General features: G+C 48.3%; 1 pseudogene; it reads right to left on the bottom strand.

The window, feature by feature from the left end:
• Window positions 1–247: 247 nt before the first annotated feature.
• LOC148775532 (small vasohibin-binding protein pseudogene) lies at window positions 248–449 on the bottom strand (annotated as a pseudogene).
• Between the last annotated feature and the right edge of the window lie 23,034 nt (window positions 450–23,483).

The following is a 23,483-nucleotide window of genomic DNA, read 5'->3' on the forward strand; positions in this document are numbered from 1 at the left end:
CCACGGGAAAAACCATAGCCTTGACTAGACGGACCTTGGTTGGCAAAGTAATGTCTCTGCTTTTTAATATACTAGCAAGGTTGGTCATAACTTTCCTTCCAAGGAGTAAGCATATTTTAATTTCATAACATAAACACCTTCTTGTCTAGTTGTGTAAAGCTCCAAATAGGACGTCTTAACTCGAGACTGGTTACACATTCAAAAACCAAGCCTCCAGGGCCCCATGTGCTCTGGACACAGGGCTGGCTCACTCTCCAGGAGGCTGCGTCTGTTCACAGAAGCCACCAAGCTGCTCCCGAGACACCCCAGTCCTGTCACAGCTCTTGAGGGCACAGACCCCTGCTGTTTGTCTGCTTCTGCTCCTGCTGGGCTGACTTCTGCTTGGTCTTCTCCACTCTGCTGGTAGGCTCTTTAACTCTGGGTTTTTCTTTACATGCAGGTGGATCCATGACGTCTTCTGTAGACTTCTTAGTGAGCACTGACCTGGATAGGACAGAAGCAGGTTGATCTGCAGGCCTGGAGTCCAGGCTTGCCACTGCCCTGTCCTCTTCATGCCCAAGTTCTCACCCCTACCAGCAAGTTTCTTCAGGGCCAATGGGATGGGGGGTCTCCATGGCAGGCACAGGGGTCCACGACTGGATGAGGGTTTCCACAGCAGGACTGGAGGGTCTGTGGGGGGGTGTGTGTGAGGGGGCAGGCTGGAGGCCACAGGGCAGGCAGGAAGGCTCCCAGCATTCAGGCGGGTCCACACATCTTGGCCATAGGCCCACACACCACGTACCATGATATCCGAGAAGGTGCAGTGGTGCAAGGACCAGTCCAACCCGTGCAGGTACCTGACCACTGAGTGGTCAGTGTAGAGTATGCACAGGGAGCCCTGGCCATGCTCCCACATATAGTGTGGCCACTAGAATGACCAGGATGTCAACCAGCAGGGCCCCCCACCCAACCCTACTAAGTTACAGTTACAAATGAAAGATGCCTCCATGCAGGAAGACAGAACATCACCAACCTGAGTGCTGTCCTGAGGAAGGCAGGCTGGCATCTGGGAACTGCGTGCTAGAGTGGGGTAAATGGGGGGGGGTGCTCCAAAACACTATGCCCATGTCATGAGCCCAGGATCTGTGACTGGAACCTTATTTGAAAGTAGGTCTTTGCAAGTATAATTGGTTACGAATCTGGGGATTAGGTCATCCTGGATCAGGGTGGTCCTAAATTGATGACAGCATCCTTCTGAGAGACACAGATGCAAAGGAGACACAAGGTGAAGACAGAGGCAGAGATGGGAGAGATTTGGTCATGAGCCCAGGGACACCTGGAGCCCCAGAAGTGGGAAGATGAAGGCAGGACACTTCCCTGGAGCTTCTGGAAGAAGTGTGGCATTGGTCTCCCAGACTGAGAGAGGATAGGCTTCTGTTGTTTGCAGCCTCTGTGTGTGGTCATTTGCCACTGCTGCCCCAGGAAGCTTATGCAGTTGGTGGGAAGCTCTCTGTCCTGATGTAAAGCCTCCCTCCCATTGGCGCAGCCCTCTGCACCTATGCTGTTTGCACCAACCATGAGGTTCACGCTGAGTCCTGGCTCCCCTTCGGGGCACTGGCATTTTAGAGGGTGAGGGAAGACACCAACACGTGACCAGACCCAAGTCAAGTGCCAAGTCTCTAGTGAGCTTCCCTGGGGGGAGGGGGGTGGGGGTGAATGTCAGGGTTCTGCCCTTCGTCACTAGGGGAAGAGACACCCTGGACACCCTTGAGTGAGGAGGGCATGCAGGGTCATGAGTGACCAACTCAGAGCCCCTCCCACCCATGCCTCTCCACTGCACCCTGTGACCTGTCTCAGCTGTGAACAAACCAGCCTATGCTCAGCCCTGGAGCCTCCCATCAGGTGCCTATGTGAGATGGCCTTGCAGACCCCACACCTTCCTTCATTTCTGGTAGGTGGGCCACCCCTTCTCATTGCCACACCAGGAGTGATTCTGAAGCTGATCAGTGAGCTCAGTTCAGTCCCTCAGTTGTGTCTGACTCTACGACCCCATGGACTGCAGCACGCCAGGCTTTCCTGTTCATCACCAGCTCCCAAAGCTTGCTCAATTTCATGTCGATTGAGTAGGTGAAGTCATCCAACCATCTCATCCTCTGACATCCCCTTCTCCTCCTGCCTTCAATCTTTCCCATCATCAGGGTCTTTCCCGATGAGTCAGTTCGTCACATCAGGTGTCCAAAGTATTGGAACTTAAGCTTCAGCATCATTCCTTCCAATGACTAGTCAGGACCGATTTCCTTAGGATTGACTGGATTGATCTCCTTGCAGTCCAAGAGACTCTCAAGAGTCTTCTCCAACACCACAGTTCAAAAGCACGAATTCTTCTACATTCAACTTTCTTTATAGTCAAACTTTCACATCCATACATGACTACTGGAAAAACCAGAGCTGTAACTAGGTGTTCCTTTGGTGGCAAAGTAATGTCTCTGCTTTTTAATATGGTGTCTAGATTGGTCATCATTTTTCTTCCAAGGAACAAGCATCTTTTAATTTCATGGCTGCAGTCACCATCTGCAGTGATTTTTGGAGCCCCGAAAAATAATATGTCGCTGTTTCCACTGTTTCCCCATCTATTTGCCATGAAGTGATGGGACTGGATGCCACGATCTTAGTTTTCTGAATGTTGAGTTTTAAGCAAACTTTTTTCACTCTCCTCTTTCACTTTGATCAAGAGGCTCTTTAGTTCTTTTTCACTTTCTGCCGTAAGGGTGGTGTCATCTGTGTATCTGAGGTTATTGGTATTTCTCCTCGCAAACTTGATTCCAGCTTGTGCTTCATCCAGACTGGCATTTCACATGATGTTCTCTGCATATAAGTTAAATAAACAGGGTGACATACTCCTATCCTGACTTGGAACAAGTCTATTGTTCCCAGACTATTACCCAGAAAAGATGTCCTTTTCATTATAGGGGACTGAAATGCAAAAGTAGGAAGTCAAGAGATACCTGGAGTAACAGGCAAATTTACCCTTGGAGTACAAAATGAAACAGGGCAAAGGCTAATAGAGTTTTGCCAAGAGAACGCACTGGTCATAGCAAACACCCTCTTCCAACAACACAAGAGAAGACTCTACACATGGACATTACCAGATGGTCAATACCGAAATCAGATTGATTATATTCTTTGCAGCCAAAGATGGAGAAACTCTATAAAGTCAGCAAGAACCAGAACTGGGAACTGACTGTGGCTCAGATACTAAACTCCTTATTGCAAAATTCAGACTTAAATTGAAGAAAGTAGGGAAAATCACTAGACCATTCAGGTATGACCTAAATCAAATAGATTCAAGGGATTAGATGTGATAGACAGAGTGCCTGAATAACTATGGATGGAGGTTTGTGACATTGTACAGGAGGCAGTGATCTGTGAGTGGTTCTGGGGTTTTTCAGGCAGAGCCCCTGTTGCTGTCGCCCCGCTTCCCCACAAAAGCATCCAGAGCAGGTCTGCCCTGTTGCCTGAATCCCCTGCCCCCACCCAGTATCCTCAGGAAAGGTCAGGAGTTCTGTAGCAGTGTCTGCAGACAGTCTGCACCTGGACCCACGTTCACACATTCCCTGTAAACAGTGAGAACCTTCCCTGGCCACAGGCCCCCTGCTCACCACCTCCCTATTTGGCCACAGGCTCAGTGCAGGTGTCCAACCAACTGCCCATCTCAGTCTCCTCATTGTGTTGTCCGAGCTGCTCCAGACCCTTGGTCAAAACCCATTACCCTACCCTGAATAGGGGTTGATGCCAAAATTCTTGTCTCTCTGTGAACCCATGCCAAACAGAAATGGAGACAGAGTTGTAGAAGAATAAAAGTGGTTTTTAATCTTTGCCATGCGAAGGGGAAAACAGAGCCTGCTAGTACCTCAAGAACTGTATCCTCTGCCCTGGGAGTCAGAGGGGCTCTTATAGTTTGAGTTCCCTGTCCAGGGCATGTGATAAAGATCAAAGTAGTGAAGGTCATATAGTCTTCTTCTTGCATTATTTCAAAACAGTCACAGTGGGTGTCAGCCAGACTGGTAATTGGGTCTGGCTGTCTGGTAATTGGGTCCATTTGTCTCTGAGTTATTGAAATGCTACAGGGGAGTGTGGGGCGGGGAAGGGGAGGTTGGTATGTACACCAGGGGCAGGATGTAATTCACGCAGAGTTAGAGGTGATAGATGCAGGAGGTAATTTACCTAGTGTCAGGGAGTGACAGGTTAGCTTTGTGAAGGACAGATCTGATTACAGACACTACAGATTAATAACAGTTAAAACTAGGAGTGGTTAAGTCTTTCAGGTCAGTTTGTTTCTTCTCTAGCCTGTTCACTTTATTCTCCTTGTTATCCAGAGAGGAAAAAGCCTCGTTTCTATTTTTGTTGCAACAGTGTCCTTGCACACAACCCTCCAACCCCCACCTTTAGCAGGAATTAACATGAGTCTCAAAGTGACAGAGATAAGAAAGGAAGCTACAAACAAACAAAAAACAGATGGAACCAGCTGAGACCAAGATGGCAATGAATCTGACGTCCAAAAGACCCACTCTCATTGTATGTTAATTTAGCTGTATTATCACATGTACTTGTGCCCTGACTGGACATCATGGCCCCAAAAAATGATGAAAAGGAGGTGACACCCCCTCCCTCGGAAAAGTCCTGCCCCTTCCCCAGTGGACAAATGTACATGCCTCCCCAGCGTTAGCCTCACTCCTCCTCCCTTTGTCTTTACTCTTTAAAACTGAACCAGTCTGTCTAGGTAGGTGATAAGTTGATCTGTGAACTTAGTTCCCACTTCTCCGTTCTTTGGCCTCTGAACAAAGCTTCTGCTGTGTCTGTTTTGGTTTTGTTATTTGCCTGCTTGAACCAGAATGGAGAACAGAAACCTTCCCCATTGAGGCAGAGTGCCCCAGCCAGGCGGGGGCCCAAACAGTGCCCATGGGACTTAATTTGGTAATGATATGAGGGGACAATTGTCTCTTCCCTGTGTGGTGGGTACAGTGCACCTACAGCCACAGCACCAGCTCTGTGGACAGCACGGCCCCTCCCCCTTGTGGTCTGGACCCTGTGCTCTCATCCCCCGCTTCCCTGACACCACCGAAGTTTACGACTCAGTGATACTGACTGCTGGGTGTCCAGTAGCGAAGGACACAGAAGCAGCACTTGGAGTCAGATCAGACATGCATTTTCACGGGCTGTGGACATACTGCATATTAGCACTTTGCTTTGTCTCTAGAAAACAAATGGAGCCACTAGAAGCTGATGTGTGCTGTGGACTTGAAACCCAAGTGTAGGGCACGAGCTCCACTGGACCTTCGCTCGGAAGCTTCTGCACAGGTGATGATCACACCAGTGATTCCTCACCAAGTCCTCTGAGACTCCCTTGTGGGCACAGCTGGACCCATACTCCACAGGCTCCCCGACCCAGAGCCTGAAGGGCCAGTGCTGACAGGGCCTGGGGCCGAGAATGGCCACTCCACCAACGCTGCTCTGTTCCTCCTCCCCAGGGACCAGGAGAGGGAATGCCAGCAGAGTACAAGGCCCAGCACAGGCTAAGCTTGATTCACCCCCTCCTGGGGACCCCCAGCCCCACCCTGCTTCCTCAGGCCCACCTCCTGCCCCTCTGCTTGCCTGCATCTCACCAGCCCACATTCCATGTGTGGATGACGCTGTACATAAGCTTCCCTGTGTGCTCTTCTCACCCACACCTGTTTCTCTGTACTGACAGCCTGCACCTTGCATGTTATGAGCAGGAAGAGAGTCAAGGGGGAAACTGGCCTGGTCCATGTGCCTCCCAGGGGCCCAGACACTAGACTCAGGGGATGCTGGGCCTTGAGGTCCACATGCTTCCACTGCCTGCTAGAGCCTGCTCCCTCTGAGATTCAGGAAACAGGAAGACCCACCACGAGCCCATCACTGGGCTCTGCTGCACATTGGCTTGTATTTGCTCTCTGGATCTTGAAGACAGACCGTGGGAAACAAGCTGCAAGTCCCATACTGACAGTGTCCTGTGCAATTTCCATGAGACCCCTTTCTACCAGGACCTGAGCAAATTACTAGTCAGTCCATGCCACCATCACCCCACAACCAGCCCAAGAGGCTGAGGTTCCAAGAAGCAAAGTAACCCACCCAGAAGTACAGATGTGGGGCCACAGAGTGGGGTCTGTGCCCACTGCCCACCCAGGGTAACTGCCCATTCACAGCAGGTCCCACATCTGTCCCTTTCACCCCCTCCCAGGGCCAGCTCACAGAGCCTCCTCTTAGCAGGATTCACTCACCTTCTTTTATCAGGACTTTTCTCACAGTCCTGTGTAGGGAAAGAACAAATTAGCCAAGATGGCAGTGGTCAGACTCTCTCAACTTAGGATCTCTCACACTCAACCCGCATTTTGTAAATATATGGTTATGTAGCAGCTGAGATCACTTACAGCACCGCACATGTTTGTCATGCTTGGCCATGGGCCACTTTTGTTCTGTAAACCTGTATAAGCTCCATCTGAAAATCCCTCGCAGCCACATTATGGTTGTGTTACTACTGTGTCGACCACAAGAGAAGTGAACAGTGTCTGCTGCTGCACCATTAGGAAAGAATAAACATGTCTGGATTTTCTACAGTTCCTAGAGTTTTCTTCCAGCTTCCTCGCTCACACCTTGCCTGCCATGTGTTCAATAAACAGTGTAAACAGCAAGAGAGTTCTGTTTCTGGGATCATCTGGAAGGCTCATCACTCTGAAGCAGGGTCAGTCTCATGTCACCAAGGCCACTTTCCCAAATTGCATTCACTATCTGCTTGTCCACTCCCAGCTCAGACCAGAAAGGCCCCCTTGGCCCCAAGCCCCATGACTCTGTCTGGGTGCTCACCCCCATTCTGCCTGGTCCTTCCCTCTCACATCCCCTGGAAGGTTGCCAGTGTTGTAGCCATGCGTTCCGGGAAACAAACTCACTCAGAAGGACAATGCAGATAGTGAAGTGCAGTTTATTACACTGGCGGGCTCAAGGCAAAGTCTCCTCTTAGCCAAAGACCCCAACCAACATTTGTGAAAATCTTTTATACCCCATGTGTACGTGTCTGAACCCATCATTCCAAATTCCTTGAGACTTACATAAACCAAGAAAAATACAATCCCAATAACCCCATCATTCACGTGCTATGTGCTTATGTGCTCAAACAGTTAGCCAATAATCAATAAGGCCGAGGTTACACTGCGATAGATACAGAAAAATTTATGGCCTGTCTGGAGGAAGGGGTGATCAGTGTATGTTTTCTCTTAGGCGATGTGTAACCTAGATATGATCTTTAAGGTTCCCCTGTCTGGAGGGGGTCTTATCTCTGTTATCGGTTTTATAGGCACTAAACAAAAAGTTCAGAGTCCATAGGAAAGGTGGCCGAGCATGATCAGCATGAACAGGCCTAAGATGGAGTCCAGGCCCTATGAATTCCTTCTTCACCAGGAGCTCCAGCTGCCTGGGCCAGGCCGTCTGCTTTTTCCCGGGCCTCCGTGGTGCCAAGTAGAAGAAACAAGAGGTACCCTTGGGACCTCCCTCACACAGCGCAGTGGCCAGCACCTGCCTACTGACCTCTTCACTCTGGATGGGCCCAGGCGGGGGTTCAGGAGCCCCCAGCATGTCCTGGTTCCCATCTCATCCCAGCACTGCCCACAGGGGAGTCACAAAGCTGCTCTGTGCCAGCTTCACAGAGAGAACACTTATTCACACATCCTTCCCAGGAGGATGGGGTTCTCATGGGCAGGTATCCCACAGTCCATGGGTCTCACATGAGCAGGTCTCTCCCAGGGCATGGGGCCCATCTGGGCTGGCACCTCACAGGACTTAGCACCCAGGAACTGTGCCCAGAGCCCTCATTGCAGAGCACCCTCTAGTCCACTTCTTAAAGCTGATCCTGAGTGCCTTAGAGCAGGACCTGAACTAACAAGCAGCAGCTCCTGGATAGATTTGTGACCCTGGGTTTCACTCTGTGTGGTCTCCTTCCAGCAGGTTTTTTAAAGGCTTCCACAGCACCTGGGCACTGGGCCTCAGTCTCCACCCACCCCCTCCTCTCCCCTGACCCATGTATTCCTCTCAAGCCGAAAGGGTCTTCTTGAAATTATCCCCCACTCATGGGCCAGATAAAATTATTAGAAAACAAGCCAGAGCTCCAGCCACATGTCCATTCTGACCCTCATGACCCACACCTGTTCCTTGGACCCAGATGGCACAGCAAGTTTTATGAAACCACAAGCCTCTGATGGACAACAAGTGACTGACCTAGGTAGCCTGATCCAGCCAGCCAGCCCTTCCCAGGTGTGACTGGTTTGAAGTCTTCATAAATACCCCCTCGAGGCAGTGAGGGTGACTGCAGCTTTACCTGATGCCATCTTCTCTACTTTCAGAGGCTGCAGTGACAGGGAGTGAGGGGCCATGGTGTTGTGAGTGGTTTGGTCTGCCTGGGGCTCTGCTGGACCTTCTGCAGGATTGCCAGGCTGCCACTTGCTAAGGAAGAGGATGTGTTACCCATACCTGCTTTTTGAAGTTTTCCCAGGCAGAGGTGAGGACGCAAGATAAAAGGCAGTCAGAGCAGGACAGGAGGGGTAACTCAGGTAGGGAAATGGAAAGCTTCCAGTAGAGCCCGCTGGATCAGGACCTGAAAGGTTGTTACTGAACCACGAAAGATGTCAGGTTTCTTGGCCTCTGGAGGAGAATTTAATCTAGGAGCCAGTGACAAGGCTTGATCGCTCAGAGTTTTGTGTAATAAAGTTTTATTAAATTATAAAAGAGATAGAGAAAGCTTCTGACATAGACATCAGAAGGGGGGAGAAAGAGTACCCTGCTGCTAGTCTTTAACCGATGTTATATAGCTACTGCTGCTGCTGCTGCTAAGTCACTTTAGTCGTGTCCAACTCTGTGTGACCCCATAGACGGAAGCCCACCAGGCTCCCCCTTCCCTGGGATTCTCCAGGCAAGAACATTGAGTGGGTTGCCATTTCCTTCTCCAATGTGTGAAAGTGAAAAGTGAACGTGAAGTCGCTCAGTCGTGTCCAACCCTTAGCGACCCCACGGACTGCAGCCTACCAGGCTCCTCCATCCATGGGATTTTATAGGCAAGAGTACTGGAGTGGCTTGCCATTACTAGCAGTCTGCTAATTAAAGAAAGGAAATGTCTCAAAACTCAGAGAATGGCACCAGGCACCTCACTCATAACGTGCATTTTGAGATGATGGTGGCACCAGGTGAATCGTCCTGGGCCATAAAACAATTGACATGAATCCTGAAGAAAGGCAGATTTCCATACAAATATATAGTTTTATTAACATAGATTAGGAGAACAATGTATGAATATAATATACTGGTTTGTCAAGTCGGTTCTGAGACTTTAGGCAGAACTGACTTGAAGACAGAGTCTAGGGTAAATACATAGCACAGTAACACAGCTTAAGACAAACATTTCCATAAGAAAAATGCATCGGTTAGCTCAAGGTTTGAGAAAAGTTAAGTTCAGGTGAAACCAGGTGTTATGGCCACACAGAATTTTACGAGAAACCACTTTTTAAGTTTATATAGAGAAGGGGAAAAAATATAACACTAGTTTCCTCCTGCCACATAAGACAGAGATAAAAATTTCTGACACTTGCAGCCTATTTCCTCCATTTGGAGACCCCTGGCCTTTTCAGACCATCCCTCCTGGCCTGTGGGAGCCAACTCGGCAAGCGTGCTGTCACTGGGTTGACTCCAAGCCCTTTCCTCCAGCCTGTGAGGTCTTTGCACAAATTCAGGTGTTTTCCTGGGAAGGGTGGAGGAGGTTCAGTAGCATTTGGCCTGCGGGTCAGCCAGCGTTTATTTAGAGTTGCCTCCACATGGTCCCCCAGATTTCCACTGAGGACACTCCTTGGGCAGGGGGTGGAGGAGTAGGTGGGGAGACGGTGGAAGGGCTGCTGGCTGCACTTAAGTCCCCACCTCTGACTATCTTCAGAATTGTTCATCCTGGTAGTAAGTATCCTAACCGAATTTTCACCTGTGTAACTAGTGTGTTCTTAATTAGTGGTGTAAACAGTGACATTAAATGTCCTCAGTCAGGACAGAGGTACTTACTGCACCATGTGTACAGCTGTAAGAACCTGGGGAGGCATGTGCAGTTGGGATCCTAGGGACAGGCTTCAGATTTGACCCCTCAACATTCTGATGTCCAGCTACTGAATTAGCATTTCTGAGGATCCAGTGCTGACTCTAAGGTTCTGTAATCCAGGCTCCATATGCCTTTACTGAGACCCAAACTTCTAGGATCCTACAGATCAGGGTCTGTGTGACTGCTCTGTAGCTTCTCTAACAAATAATCACAAGCTGTGTGGGTTAAAACAAGAGGAGTTCATCCTCCCCAAGTCCTGGAGACAAGACACCTGACATCAAGGTTGTGCAGGGCTGAGGTCCCTCCAGAGGTTCCAGAATAGGGTCCTCCCTGCCTTTTCCAGGTTCGGGGGCTTCAGGGACCCCTTGTCTTGTGGCTCCCTCTGTCCCATCTCAGCCTCCACCTTTAGGAGGCTTCTCCTCCGTGTCCTCTTTAGTCTCTTATAAGCACTCTGTCAGTGGGATTCAAGGTCACCCGAACCCTAGATGACTTTACCTTGAGTTCCTAACTACATCTACAAAGGCCCTTTCCCCAGATATGGCCCTGTTCCTGTGTTCTGGGGGGACACATCTTTTGAGGCCACCATTCACCCCATCTCTGTGTATAAAATAACCCTCATTTTAGGAGATCACCACAGGCCCATATAGACTGGCATAGACAGTGGCCATGTGAGTGGGGTCTGGAGAGAATGAGAACCTTGGAATCACATGGAATGGATCAAGGCCTGGATTCATCAAGTGAGGGGAATCACACAGAGGAGAGAGTCGCACTCTTGTTTTGGCTTCAGAAAGACCACTTTGGGGTGGGATGTGAGATGCACCGTGGGGGCAGGGAGCTTCATCAGGGCCTGATGGAGGGGTTAGGCTTGGGCTGGGGCTGTGGGTATCGAGGGTAATTAGTGTAGGGAATGGCCATTGGCTCTGGAGGAGAAGCTCACAGTCACTGGGCACAAGGAAGTGGGAGCCTGGGAGGCCCCCGAGCTACTGAAATAAACTTGGGTCCACATTCCCGAATGCAGTAAAGCCAGTCTCTGAAACCAGTTACGATGAAGGAAATGCTTTTACATTAACTGTAAAAGCTTTAACTGTAATGCTTTTACATTAACTGTAAAAGCACCAGCACATGGAGGACAGGTGGCTTGTGCTCTAAACCCTGAACCCTGAAGAGTCTCAGCAAAGCAATCGTACAGGACACATGAGGGAGAGGGTCACAGAGCATGTGATTATCTGGTGCACAGCTCTCTGCTTGATGAGGTAACAGGTGGCTAAACTCACGAATTTCCAGGCACTAGGAGCTCTGGGGTCTTTGTGTTCATTCTCATCGAGTAGTTAACTTCTTCCATTGGGTGGGGGTTTGCTGCTGCTGCTGCTGCTAAGTCACTTCAGTCGTGTCCAACTCTGTGTGACCCCATAGACGGAAGCCCACCAGGCTCCCCTGTCCCTGGGATTCTCCAGGCAAGAACACTGGAGTGGGTTGCCATTTCCTCCTCCAATGTGTGAAAGTGAAAAGTGAAAGTGAAGTCGCTCAGAAGTGTCCGAACCTTAACGACCCCACGGACTGCAGCCTACCAGGCTCCTCCATCCATGGGATTTTCCAGGCAAGAGTACTGGAGTGGCTTGTCATTGCCTTCTCCGGACTTCAGAGAGGAGCTACAGCAGAGGACATAGGGTGGGGTCTGTCCTGGGACGACCCCATAGGCTTCTGCTGGTTACACCATTTGTCTGAGTTCAGCAGCCAGGGAAGGTGGGGCTGCTTCCTGGGCGTGAGGAGCAGCAGGATCGCAATCCTCTAAAGTGCCTATTAGCTCCCAAGTGAGATGGGGAGGCAGTGGATGGACCGATGCATCTGGCCTGGGGGAGAGATCCAAGCTGGAAATGTCACTGGAATCATCACTGGGAGGAAGAGGAAAGTCAAGGTGGTAGTGGGGACTGGTTGGTCACAGCACCTACATGCAGGTGACTGTAATCCTGACAGGAGCAACCTGGAGCCAGAAGGTGTGGTTGTCCAGGGCTCAGCTTCATTCTCTAGTTCTTTGCTTATCTGTAACTTCCCACTCCTAAAGCAAGGAGCCTGTCTCCCACCATCTACCATTTATCAGTTCATTTCTTCTCTTCAGATTACATGCACAGTGGTTTCAGAATTTTACCTCACCCTGGAAAGAACTCCATAAAATAGTCTGCTTATATACAGTCTATTTCATCTATTTCCAAAGTTAACTTAGGTCATCATATTTTGCCCCATCTCCTAGAGTGAGTTTTTTTCCCCATGCATTTCTAATATGGTTAGATTCTGTCACATTGTGTATTCCATCTTGCGACACTCCTACACTCTAAATAACTAAGCTTGATTAGATGATGTTTGATCCCTTGGTCTATACAAATTGATGAGCGTAGATAGATGGATAGTGACAGTATCACATCCTAAAGTATCACAGAATATTTCACCCCCCTTCAGCAGATGATCTGCTTAACATCCATGTAGCTTTGCTTTCCCTAGAATGTCTTAAGTGGGGTGATACTGTGTGCTGCCTTTTCAGACTGGATTCTTTCACTTAGCAATATGCATGTGAAATTTAAACATATATATCAAGGTTTGATGGTTTACTTCTTTCTACTGTTGACTAATATTCCATTGCATGTATATGAGAGGAAATACAATTTTCATCTGCCTTTCTAGGTTTTTGGCCCCCCTGACCCTCTTTAATAAAAGACAGATTGCCAGGAGAAAAACAGAAGCTTAGTAACATGTATGCCCCCTCTATTCTTCCCTGGTGGCTTAGTGGTAAAGAATCCGCCTGCCATGCAGGAGACATAAGAAGGGGACCTGACATACATGAAGTAACTCGAGTGAGTTACTGAAGTCCCCCTCGCAACTCGAGAAGTACCCACTGATTCCTGCTGCAACTCGAGAAACACCACAAAATTATCCCTCAATGCGAGATGAGGTAATTTTGCGCTGCAGAATCTCAAGAGAAACCCCACATTCCCGCTTGAAAGGCAAAAGGGTACTTGAAACACTTTGCTACTCAGAATGTTCCCTAACATCCGTCCTCAGTGGAGAGGAGAACACACTTTATGGACTCAAATTGAGAAGAAGCTATAGTCCGATTTAATGGCTCAAGAGTAATCCGGAAGTTCCCCTTCCAGCACAAAAGGGGACCTGACTTCCCTGAAGTAACTTGAGAGAGTTCCTGAGATCCCCGTCACAACTCGAGGAGTACCCCCAGCTTCCCTCCGCAATTATAGAAACACCATAAAATCATCCCCTCAATGCGAGATGAGGAAATTTTGCGCTGCAGACTCAAGAGAAATCCCACATTCCTGCTTGAAAGGCAAAAGGGTACTTGACTCCCTTTTTGCGACTCAGAATGTTCCCTAACATCCGTCCCCATTGGAGAGGAGAACCCACTTTATGGACTCAACTGGAAAAGAGGCCCTATTCCCGTTAAAGTGCTCGAGAGTAATCTGGATGTTCCCCTTCCAGCACAAAAGGGGACCTGACTTCCCTGAAGTAACTCGAGTGAGTTCCTGAGGTCCCCCTCGCAACTCAAGAAGTACTCCCAAATTCCCGCCGCAATTCGAGAAACACCAAAAATTATCCCCTCAATGCGAGATGAGGAAATTTTGCGCTGCAGAATCTCAGGAGAAATCCCACATTCCCGCTTGAAAGGCAAAGGGTACTTGACTCCCTTTATGCGACTCAGAATGTTCCCTAACATCCGTCCTCAATGGAAAGCAGAACAAACTTTATGGACTCAAATCGAGAAAAGGCCCTGTTCCCATTAAAGGGCTCCAGAGTAATCCGGAAATTCCCCGTCCAGCAAAAAAGTGAACCTGACTTCCCTGAAGCAACCCGAGTGAGTTCCTGAGGTCCCATTCGAAGCCCTAGAAGTACCACCAGCTTCCCGATGCAACTCGAGAAACACCACAAAATTATCCCCTCAATGCACAATGAGGAAATTTTAACTGCATAATCTCAAGAGTAATCCCACATACCCTCTTGAAAGGCAAAAGGGTACTTGACACCCTTTATGCGACTCAGAAAGTTCCCTTACACAGCCGTCCCCACTGGAGAGGAGAACACATTTTATGGACTCAATCCGAGATGAGGCTCTATTCCCATTTAACGGCTCACGGGTAAATCGGAAGTTCCCTTTCAAACACAAAAGGGGACCTGACTTCCCTGAAGCAACGTGAGTGAGTTGCTGAGGTCCCCATCGCAACTCGAGAATTTCCCCAGCTTCCCACCACAAATCGAGAAACACCACAAAACTATTCCCTCAATGCGAGATGAGGAAATTTTGCGCTGCAGAATCTCAAGAGAAATCCCACATTCCCTCTTCAAAGGAAACAGGGTACTTGACACACATTATGCTACTCAGAAAGTTCCCTAACACAGCAGGCCCACTGGAGAGGAGAACACACTTTATGGACTCAATTCGAGATGAGGCCCTATTCCCATTTAACGGCTCGAGGGTAAACTGGAAGTTCCCCTACCATCACAAAAGGGGACCTGACTTCCCTGAAGCAACCCGAATGAGTTCCTGAGGTCCCCGTCGCAACTGGAGAAGTACCCCCAGCTTCAGGCCGCAACATGAGATAAACCACAAAATTATCCCCTCAATGCGAGATGAGGAATTTTGAGCTGCAGAATCTCCAGAAAAATACCACCTTCCATATTAAAAATCAAAAGGGTACTTGACACCCTTTATGCAACTCAGAAATTTCACTAACATCAGTCCAGAGTGGAGAGGAGAACACACTTTATGGACTCAATTCGAGACGAGGCCCTATTCCCATTTAATGGCTCAAGAGTAAACCGAAAGTTCCCCTTCGAACACAAAAGGGGACCTGACTTCCTAGTAGCAACCCGAGCGAGTTCCTGAGGTCCCCGTCGCAACTTAAGAAGTACGCCAGATTCCAACCGCAACTCGAGAAACACCACAAAATTATCCACTCAATGCGAGATGAGGAAATTTTGCGCTGCATATTCTCAAGAGTAATCCCACATTCCCTCTTGAAAGGCAAAAAGGTATTTAACAACCTTTATGCGACTCAGAAAGTTCCCTTGCACAGCCGTCCCTATTGGAGAGGAGAACACACTTTATTGACTCAATTCGTGATGAGGCCCTATTCCCATTTAACGGCTCGAGAGTAAATCGGAAGTTCCCCTTCCAACACAAAAGGGGACCTGACTTCCCAGTAGCAACCCGAGCGAGTTCCTGAGGTCCCCGTCGCAACTTAAGAAGTACGCCAGATTCCAACCGCAACTCGAGAAACACCATAAAATCATCCCCTCAATGCGAGATGAGGAAATTTTCGCTGCATCATCTCAAGAGTAATCCCACTTTCCTGCTTGAAAGGCAAAAGGGTATTTGACACCCTTTATGCGACTCACAAATTTCCCTCACACAGCCGTCCCCATTGGAGAGGAGAACACACTATATGGACTCAATTCGAGATGAGGCCCTATTCCCATTTAACGGCTCGAGAGTAAACCTGAAGTTCCCCTTCCAATAAAAAAGGGGACCTGACTTCCCTGAAGCAACCCGAGCGAGATCCTGAGGTCCCCGTCACAACTCGAGAAGTACCCCCAGCTTCCCGCCAGAACTCGAGAAACACCACAAAATTATCCCCTCAATGCGAGATGAGGTAATTTTGCGCTGCAGAATCTCAAGAGAAATCCCATATTCCCGCTTGAAAGGCAAAAGGGTACTTGACACACTTGTGCCACTCAGAAAGTTCCCTAACATCTGTCCCCATCGGAGAGGAGAACACAATTTATGGACTCAACTTTAGATGAGGCCGTATTCCCATTCCACGCCTCGAGAGTAATCCCGATGTTCCCTTACCAAAACGAAAGGAAATTTGACTTCCCAGGGATTACCCGAGCGAGTTTCTGAGGTCCCTATCGCATGTCGAGATGGACCCCAATCTTCCCACCACAACGCGACAAAAGCAAGAAGATTTTGCACTCAAAGAGAGATGAGGAAAATTTCACCTGCAGAGTCTCAAGAGATATCCCACATTCCCGCTTGAAATGGGAATGGGTACTTGACACCCTTGATGCTACTCAAGACATTCACTGACGTACTGTCCCCACTTGAGGGGAGAACACAATTTATGGACTCAACTTTAGATGTGGCCCTATTCAAATTCCATGTCTCAAGAATAAACCCGATGTTCCCCTACCGAAACGAAAGGAGACCTGACTTCCCAGGGACTACACGAGAGAGTCACTGATGTCCATGTCGCAAATCGAGAAGGACACCAATCTTCCCACCGCAGCTCGAGAAAAACCACAAGATTCTGCACTCAAGGTGAGATGAGTAAAATTTCCCCTGCAGAGTTTCAAGAGAAATCCCAAATTGCCGCTTGACACGTGAACGGGTTCTTGACACCCTTTTTGTGACTCAGGACATACCCTGACTAAGCTGTGCCAACTTGACTGGAGAACGCAGTTTATGGACTCAACTTTAGATGAGGCCCTATTCCCATTCCACGCCTCGAGAGTAATCCTGATGTTCCCCTTCCAAAACGAAAGGAGATTTGACTTCCCAGGAGATTTGACACGAGCGAGTTAATGAGGTCTGTGTCGCAACTCGAGTAGGACCCTAAGCTTCCCGCTGCAACTAGAGAAAAACCACAAAATTCTGCACTCAAGTAGAGATGAGGAAAATTTTTCTCAAGAGAAATCCCACACCCCGCTTGAAACTCGAACGGGTACTTGACACTTTTGATGCGACTCAAGACATTCCCTGACATAGCTGTCCCCACTTAAGGGGAGAACACAATTTATGGACTCAACTTTAGATGAGGCCCTATTCCCATTCCATGCCTCGAGAGTAATCCCGATGTTCCCCTACCAAATCGAAAGGTAATTTGACTTCCCAGGGACTACCCAAGCGAGTTCCTGAGGTCCCTATTGCATGTCGAGATGGACCCCAACCTTCCCGCCGCAATGCGAGAAAAACAAGAGGATTCTGCAGTCAATGAGAAATGAGGAAAATTTCACCTGCAGAGTCTCAAGAGATATCCCACATTCCCGCTTGAAATGGGAATGGGTACTTGACACCCTTGATGCGACTCAAGACATTCACTGACATAGCTGTCACCACTTGAGAGGAGAACACAATTTATGGACTCAACTTTTGATGAGGCCCTATTCCCATTCCACGCCTCGAGAGTAATCACAATGTTCCCCTACAAAAAACAAAAGGAGACCTGATTTCGCAGGGACTACACGAGCGAGTTCCTGAGGTCCCTGTGGAAATTAGAGAAGGATCCCAAGCTTCCCGCCTCAACTCGATAAAACCACAAGATTCTGCACTTAAAGTAAGATGAGGAAAATTTCCCCTGCAGAGTCACAAGAGAAATCCCACATTCCTGCTTGAAACGGGAATGGGCACTTGTCACCCTTGACGCTACTCAAGACATTTGTGACGTAGCTGTCCCCACTTGAGAGGAAAACACAGCTTATGGATTCTACTTTAGATGAGGCCTATTCCCATTCTACGCCTTGACAGTAATCCTGGTGTTCCCCTATCCAAACAGAAGTAGACCTGACTTCCCAGGGACTACACGAGCGAGTTCCTGAGGTTCCTGTTGCAACTCAAGTAGGAAACCAAACTACTCAGCCCAAATCGAGAAAAACCACAACATTCTGCACTCAAGTTGAGAGGAGAAAAATTTCCCCTGCAGATTCTCCAGAGAAATCCCACATTCCCGCTTGAAACGCAAATGGGAATTTGACACAGTTGATGCGACTCAAGACATTCCCTGACATAGCTGTCCCCACTTGAGGGAAGAACACAATTTATGGACACAATTTTAGATGAGACCCTATTCCCATTCCACACCTTGAGAGTAATCCAAATGTTCCCATACCAAAATGAAAGGAGACTTGATTTCGCAGGGACTACACGAGCTAGTTCCTGAGGTCCATGTCGCATCTCGAGCAGGACCCCAAGCTTCCTGCCCCAACTCGAGAAATACCACAAGATTGTGCACTCAAGGAGAGATGAGGAAAATTTCTCCTGCAGAGTCTCAAGAGAAATCCCACATTCCCTCTTGAAAGGCGAAGGTGTACTTGACACCCTTGAGCGACTCAAGACATTCCCTACATACCTGTCCCCACTTGAGAGGAGAACACCATTTATGGACTCAACTTCAGATGAGGCCCTATTCCCATTTCATGCCTCAAGAGAAATCCCGATGTTCCCCTACAAAAACGAAAGGAGACCTGACTTCCCAGGGAATATAGGAGCGAGTTTCTGAGGTCTCTGTCACACCTCGAGAAGGACTCCAAGCTTCCAGCCTCAACTCGAGATAAACCACAAATTTTCCAATATGAGGAAAATTTCCCCTGCAGAGTCTCAAGAGAAATCACATATTCCCGCTCTAAACGTGAAATGGTACTTGACAACCTTGATGTTATTAAAGACATTCACTTATTCAGCTGTCCCCACTTGAGAGGAGATCACAGTTTATGGAATCAACTTTAGTTGAGGCCGTTTTCCCATTCCTCGCCTCGAGAGTAATCCTGATGCTCCCCTACCAAAACAAAAGGAGACCTGACTTCCCAGGGACTACACGAGCGAGTTCCTGAGGTCCCTGTCGCATCTGGAGAAGGACCCCAAGCTTCCCGCCGCAACTCGAGAAAAACCACATTATTCTTCACTCAAGGTGAGATGAGGAAAATTTCTCTTGCAGAGTCTCAAAAGAAATCCCACATTCCCGCTTGAAACATGAGGGGCTATTGACAGATTTGATCCGACTCAATGTATTCCCTGACGTAGCTGTACCCACTTGAGGGGAGAACACAATTTATGGGCTCAACTTTAAATGAGGCCTTATTCCCATTCCACGCCTCGAGAGAAATCCCAATGTTCCCCTACCAAACGAAAGTAGACCTGACTTCCCAGGGACTACATGAGCGAATTTTTGAGGTCCCTGACGCAACTCGAGAAGGACCATAAGCTTTCCGCGCAACTCGATAAAAACCACAAGATTCTGCACTCCAAGTGAGATGAGGAATATATCTCCTGCAGAATCTCAAGAGAAATCCCACATACCCTCTTGAAACATGAACGGGTAATTGACACATTGATGAGACACAAGACATTCCCTGTTATAGCTGACCCCACTTGAGAGGAGAACACAGTTTATGGACTCAGCTTTAGATGAGGACCTATTCCCAATCCACTCCTCGAGAGTAATCCCGATGATCCCCTAGGAAAAAGAAAGGGGAGACCTGACTTCCCAGGGACTACACGAGCGAGTTCCTGAGTTCCCTGTAGAAACTTGAGAAGGACCCCAAGCTTCCTGCCGCAACTCGAGAAAAACTACAAGATTCTGCACTCAAGGTGAGATGAGGAAATTTTCCCTGCAGAGTCTCAAGAGAAATCCCACATTCCCGCTTGAAATGCGAACGGGTACTTCAAACCCTTGATGCAACTCAAGACATTCCCTGACGTAGCTGTAGCCATTTGAGAGGAGCACACAATTTATGGACTCAGATTTAGATGAGGCCCTATTCCCATTCCATGCCTCGAGAGTAATCCCGATGTTCCCCTAGCAAAAAGAAAGGAGACCTGACTTACTAGGGACTACAGGAGTGCGTGTATGAGGTCCCTGTCACAACTCAAGAAGGACCCCAAGTTTTGCGCCACCACTTGAGAAAAACCACAATATTCTTCACTCAAGGTGAAATGAGGAAATTTTCCCCTGCAGAGTCTCAAGAGAAATACCACATTCCCGCTGGAAACGCGAACGTGTACTTGAGAGCCTTGATGCGACTCAAGACATACCCTGACATAGCTGTCCCGACTTGAGAGGAGAATACTATTTAAGGACTCAACTTTTGATGAGGGCCTGTTCCCATTCCACGCCTCGAGAGTAATCCCTATATTCCCCTACAAAAACGAAAGGAGACCTGACTTCGCAGGGACTACATGAGTGAGTTCCTGAGGTCCCTGTGGAAATTAGAGAAGGATCCCAAGCTTCCCGCCACAACTCGATAAAACCACAAGATTCTGCACTTAAAGTGAGATGAGGAAAATTTCCTCTGCAGAGTTTCAAAAGAAATCCCACATTCCCGCTTGAAACGCGAACGGGTATTGACACCCTTGATGCGACTCAAGACATTCCCTGAAATAGCTGTCCCGACTTGAGAGGAGAACAGAATTAATGGACTCAAGTTTAGATGAGGCCCTGTTCCCATTCCATGCCTCGAGAGTAATCCCGATGATCCCGTAGCGTAAAGAAAGGAGACCTGACTTCCCAGGGACTACACGAGCGAGTTCCTGTCGTTCCTGTCGCAAAGAAAGAAGGACTCCAAGCTTCTCAGCCCAAATCGTGAAAAACCACATTTTGTACTCAAGGTGAGAGGAGGAAAATTTCCCTTGCAGAGTATCAAGGGAAATCCCACATTCCCGCTTCAAACTCGAACGGGTACTTGACACCCTTGATGCGACTCAATACATTCCCTGACATAACTGTCACACTTGAGTGGAAAACATAATTTATGGACTCAACTTTAGATGAGGAACTATTCCCATTCCGTGCCTCGAGAGTAATCCCGATGTTCCCCTTCCAAAATGAAAGTAGACTTGAGTTCCCAGCGTCTACACGAGCGAGTTAATGAGGTCTCTGTCGCACTCGAGAAGGACACCAAGTTTCCCGCCGCAAACCGAGAAAAACCACAAGATTCTGCACTCAAGGTGAGATGAGGGAAATTTAACCTGCAGAGTCTCCAGAGAAATCCCACATTCGCGCTTGAAACACAAATGTATACTTGACACCCTTTATGCGACTCAGGACATTCCCTGACATAGCTATCCCCACTTGAGAGGAGAACACAATTTATGGACTCAACTTTAGATGAGGTCCTTTTCCCATTCCACGCCTCAAGTGTAATCCCGATATTCCCCTACCAAAAAGAAAGGAGAACTGACTTTTCAGGGACTACATGATCGAGCTCCTGAGGTCCCTGTCGCAACTCGAAAGGACCCAAGCTTCCTGAAGCAACTTGAGAAATACCACAAGATTCTGCACTCAAGGAGAGATGAGGAAAATTTCCCCTGCAGTGTCTCCAGAGAAGTCGCACATTCCTGCTTGAAACTCAAAAGGGCACTTGACATCTTTTATGCGACTCAAGACATTCCCTAACATAGCTGTCCCCACATGAGTGGAGAACACAATTTATGGACTCAACTTTAGATGACGCCCTATACCCATTCCACGCCTCGAGAGTAATCCCAATGTTCCCCTACCAAAAGCCAAAGGAGACCTAACTTCCCATGAACTACACGAACGAGTTCCTGAGATCCTGTCGCTATTCGAGAAGGACCCCAAGCTTCCCGCCGCAACTCGAGAAAAACCACAAGATTCTGCACTCAAGGTGAGATGAGGAAAATTTCCCCTGCAGAATCTCAAGAGAAATCCCACCTTCCTGCTTGAAACTCGAATGGGTACTTGATACACTTTATGTTACTCACGACATTCCCTGACATAGCTGTCACCACTTGAGAGGAGAACACAATTTATGGACTCAACTTTAGATGAGGCCCTATTCCCATTCCACGCCTCGAGAGTAATCATGATGTTCCCCTACAAAAAACAAAAGGAGACCTGATTTCGCAGGGACTACACGAGCGAGTTCCTGAGGTCCCTGTGGAAATTAGAGAAGGATCCCAAGCTTCCCGCCTCAACTCGATAAAACCACAAGATTCTGCACTTAAAGTAAGATGAGGAAAATTTCCCCTGCAGAGTCACAAGAGAAATCCCACATTCCCACTTGAAATGGGACTGGGTACTTGTCACCCTTGACGCTACTCAAGACATTCGTGACGTAGCTGTCCCCACTTGAGAGGAGAACACAACTTATGGATTCTACTTTAGATGAGGCCTATTCCCATTCTACGCCTTGACAGTAATCCTGGTGTTCCCCTACCCAAACAGAAGTAGACCTGACTTCCCAGGGACTACACGAGCGAGTTCCTGAGGTTCCTGTTGCAACTCAAGAAGGAAACCAAGCTACTCAGCCCAAATCGAGAAAAACCACAACATTCTGCACTCAAGTTGGGAGGAGAAAAATTTCCCCTGCAGATTCTCCAAAGAAATCCCACATTCCCGCTTGAAACGCAAACGGGAATTTGACATATTTGATGCGACTCAAGACATTCCCTGACATAACTATGCCCACTTGAGGGGAGAACACAATTTATGGACTCAACTTTAGATGAGACCCTATTCCCATTCCACACCTCGAGAGTTATCCAAATGTTCCCATACCAAAATGAAAGGAGACCTGATTTCGCAGGGACTACACGAGCTAGTTCCTGAGGTCTCTGTCGCATCTCGAGCAGGATCCCAAGCTTCCCGCCCCAACTCGAGAAATACCACAAGATTGAGCACTCAAGGAGAGATGAGGAAAATTTCTCCTGCAGAGTCTCAAGAGAAATCCCACATTTCCTCTTGAAAGGCGAAGGTGTACTTGACAACCTTGAGCGACTCAAGACATTCCCTGACATACCTGTCCCCACTTGAGAGGAGAACACAATTTATGGACTCAACTTCAGATGAGGCCCTATTCCCATTTCACTCCTGAAGAGTAATCCTGATGTTCCCCTACCAAAATGAAAGGAGACCTGACTTCGCAGGGACTATACGAGAGAGTTCCTGAGGTCCCTGTGGAAATTAGAGAAGGATCCCAAGCTTTCTGCCGCAGCGCGATAAAACCACAAAATTCTGCACTTAAAGTGAGATGAGAAAAATTTCCTCTGCAGACTTTCAAGAGAAATCCCACATTCCCGCTTGAAACGCGATCGGGTACTTGACACACTTGATGTGACTCAAGACATTCCCTGACATAGCTGTCCCCACTTGAGAGGTGAACACAATTTATTGACTCAAATTTAAATGAGGCCCTATTCCCATTCCACGCCTCAAGAGAAATCCCGATGTTCCCCTACCAAAACAAAACGAGACCTGTCTTCCCAGGGACTATAGGAGCGAGTTCCTGAAGTCTCTGTCGCACCTAGAGAAGGACTCCAAGCTTCCAGCCTCAACTCGAGAAAAACCACAAATTTTCCAATCAAGGTTACATGAGGAAATTTTCCCTTGCAGAGTCTCAAGAGAAATACCACATTCCTGCTTGAAACGCGAACGGGTACTTGAGAACCTTGATGCGACTCAAGACATACCCTGACATATCTGACCCGACTTGAGAGGAGAATACTATTTAAGGACTCAGCTTTTGATGAGGGTCTGTTCCCATTCCACGCCTCGAGAGTAATCCCTATATTCCCCTACAAAAACGAAAGGAGACCTGACTTCGCAGGGACTACACAAGCGAGTTCCTG

The sequence above is a fragment of the Moschus berezovskii genome, chromosome 14 (genome assembly GCF_049115385.1).
Source record: "Moschus berezovskii isolate FMDL1 chromosome 14, NW_MosBer_1.0, whole genome shotgun sequence".
Taxonomy (NCBI): Eukaryota; Metazoa; Chordata; class Mammalia; order Artiodactyla; family Moschidae; genus Moschus; species Moschus berezovskii.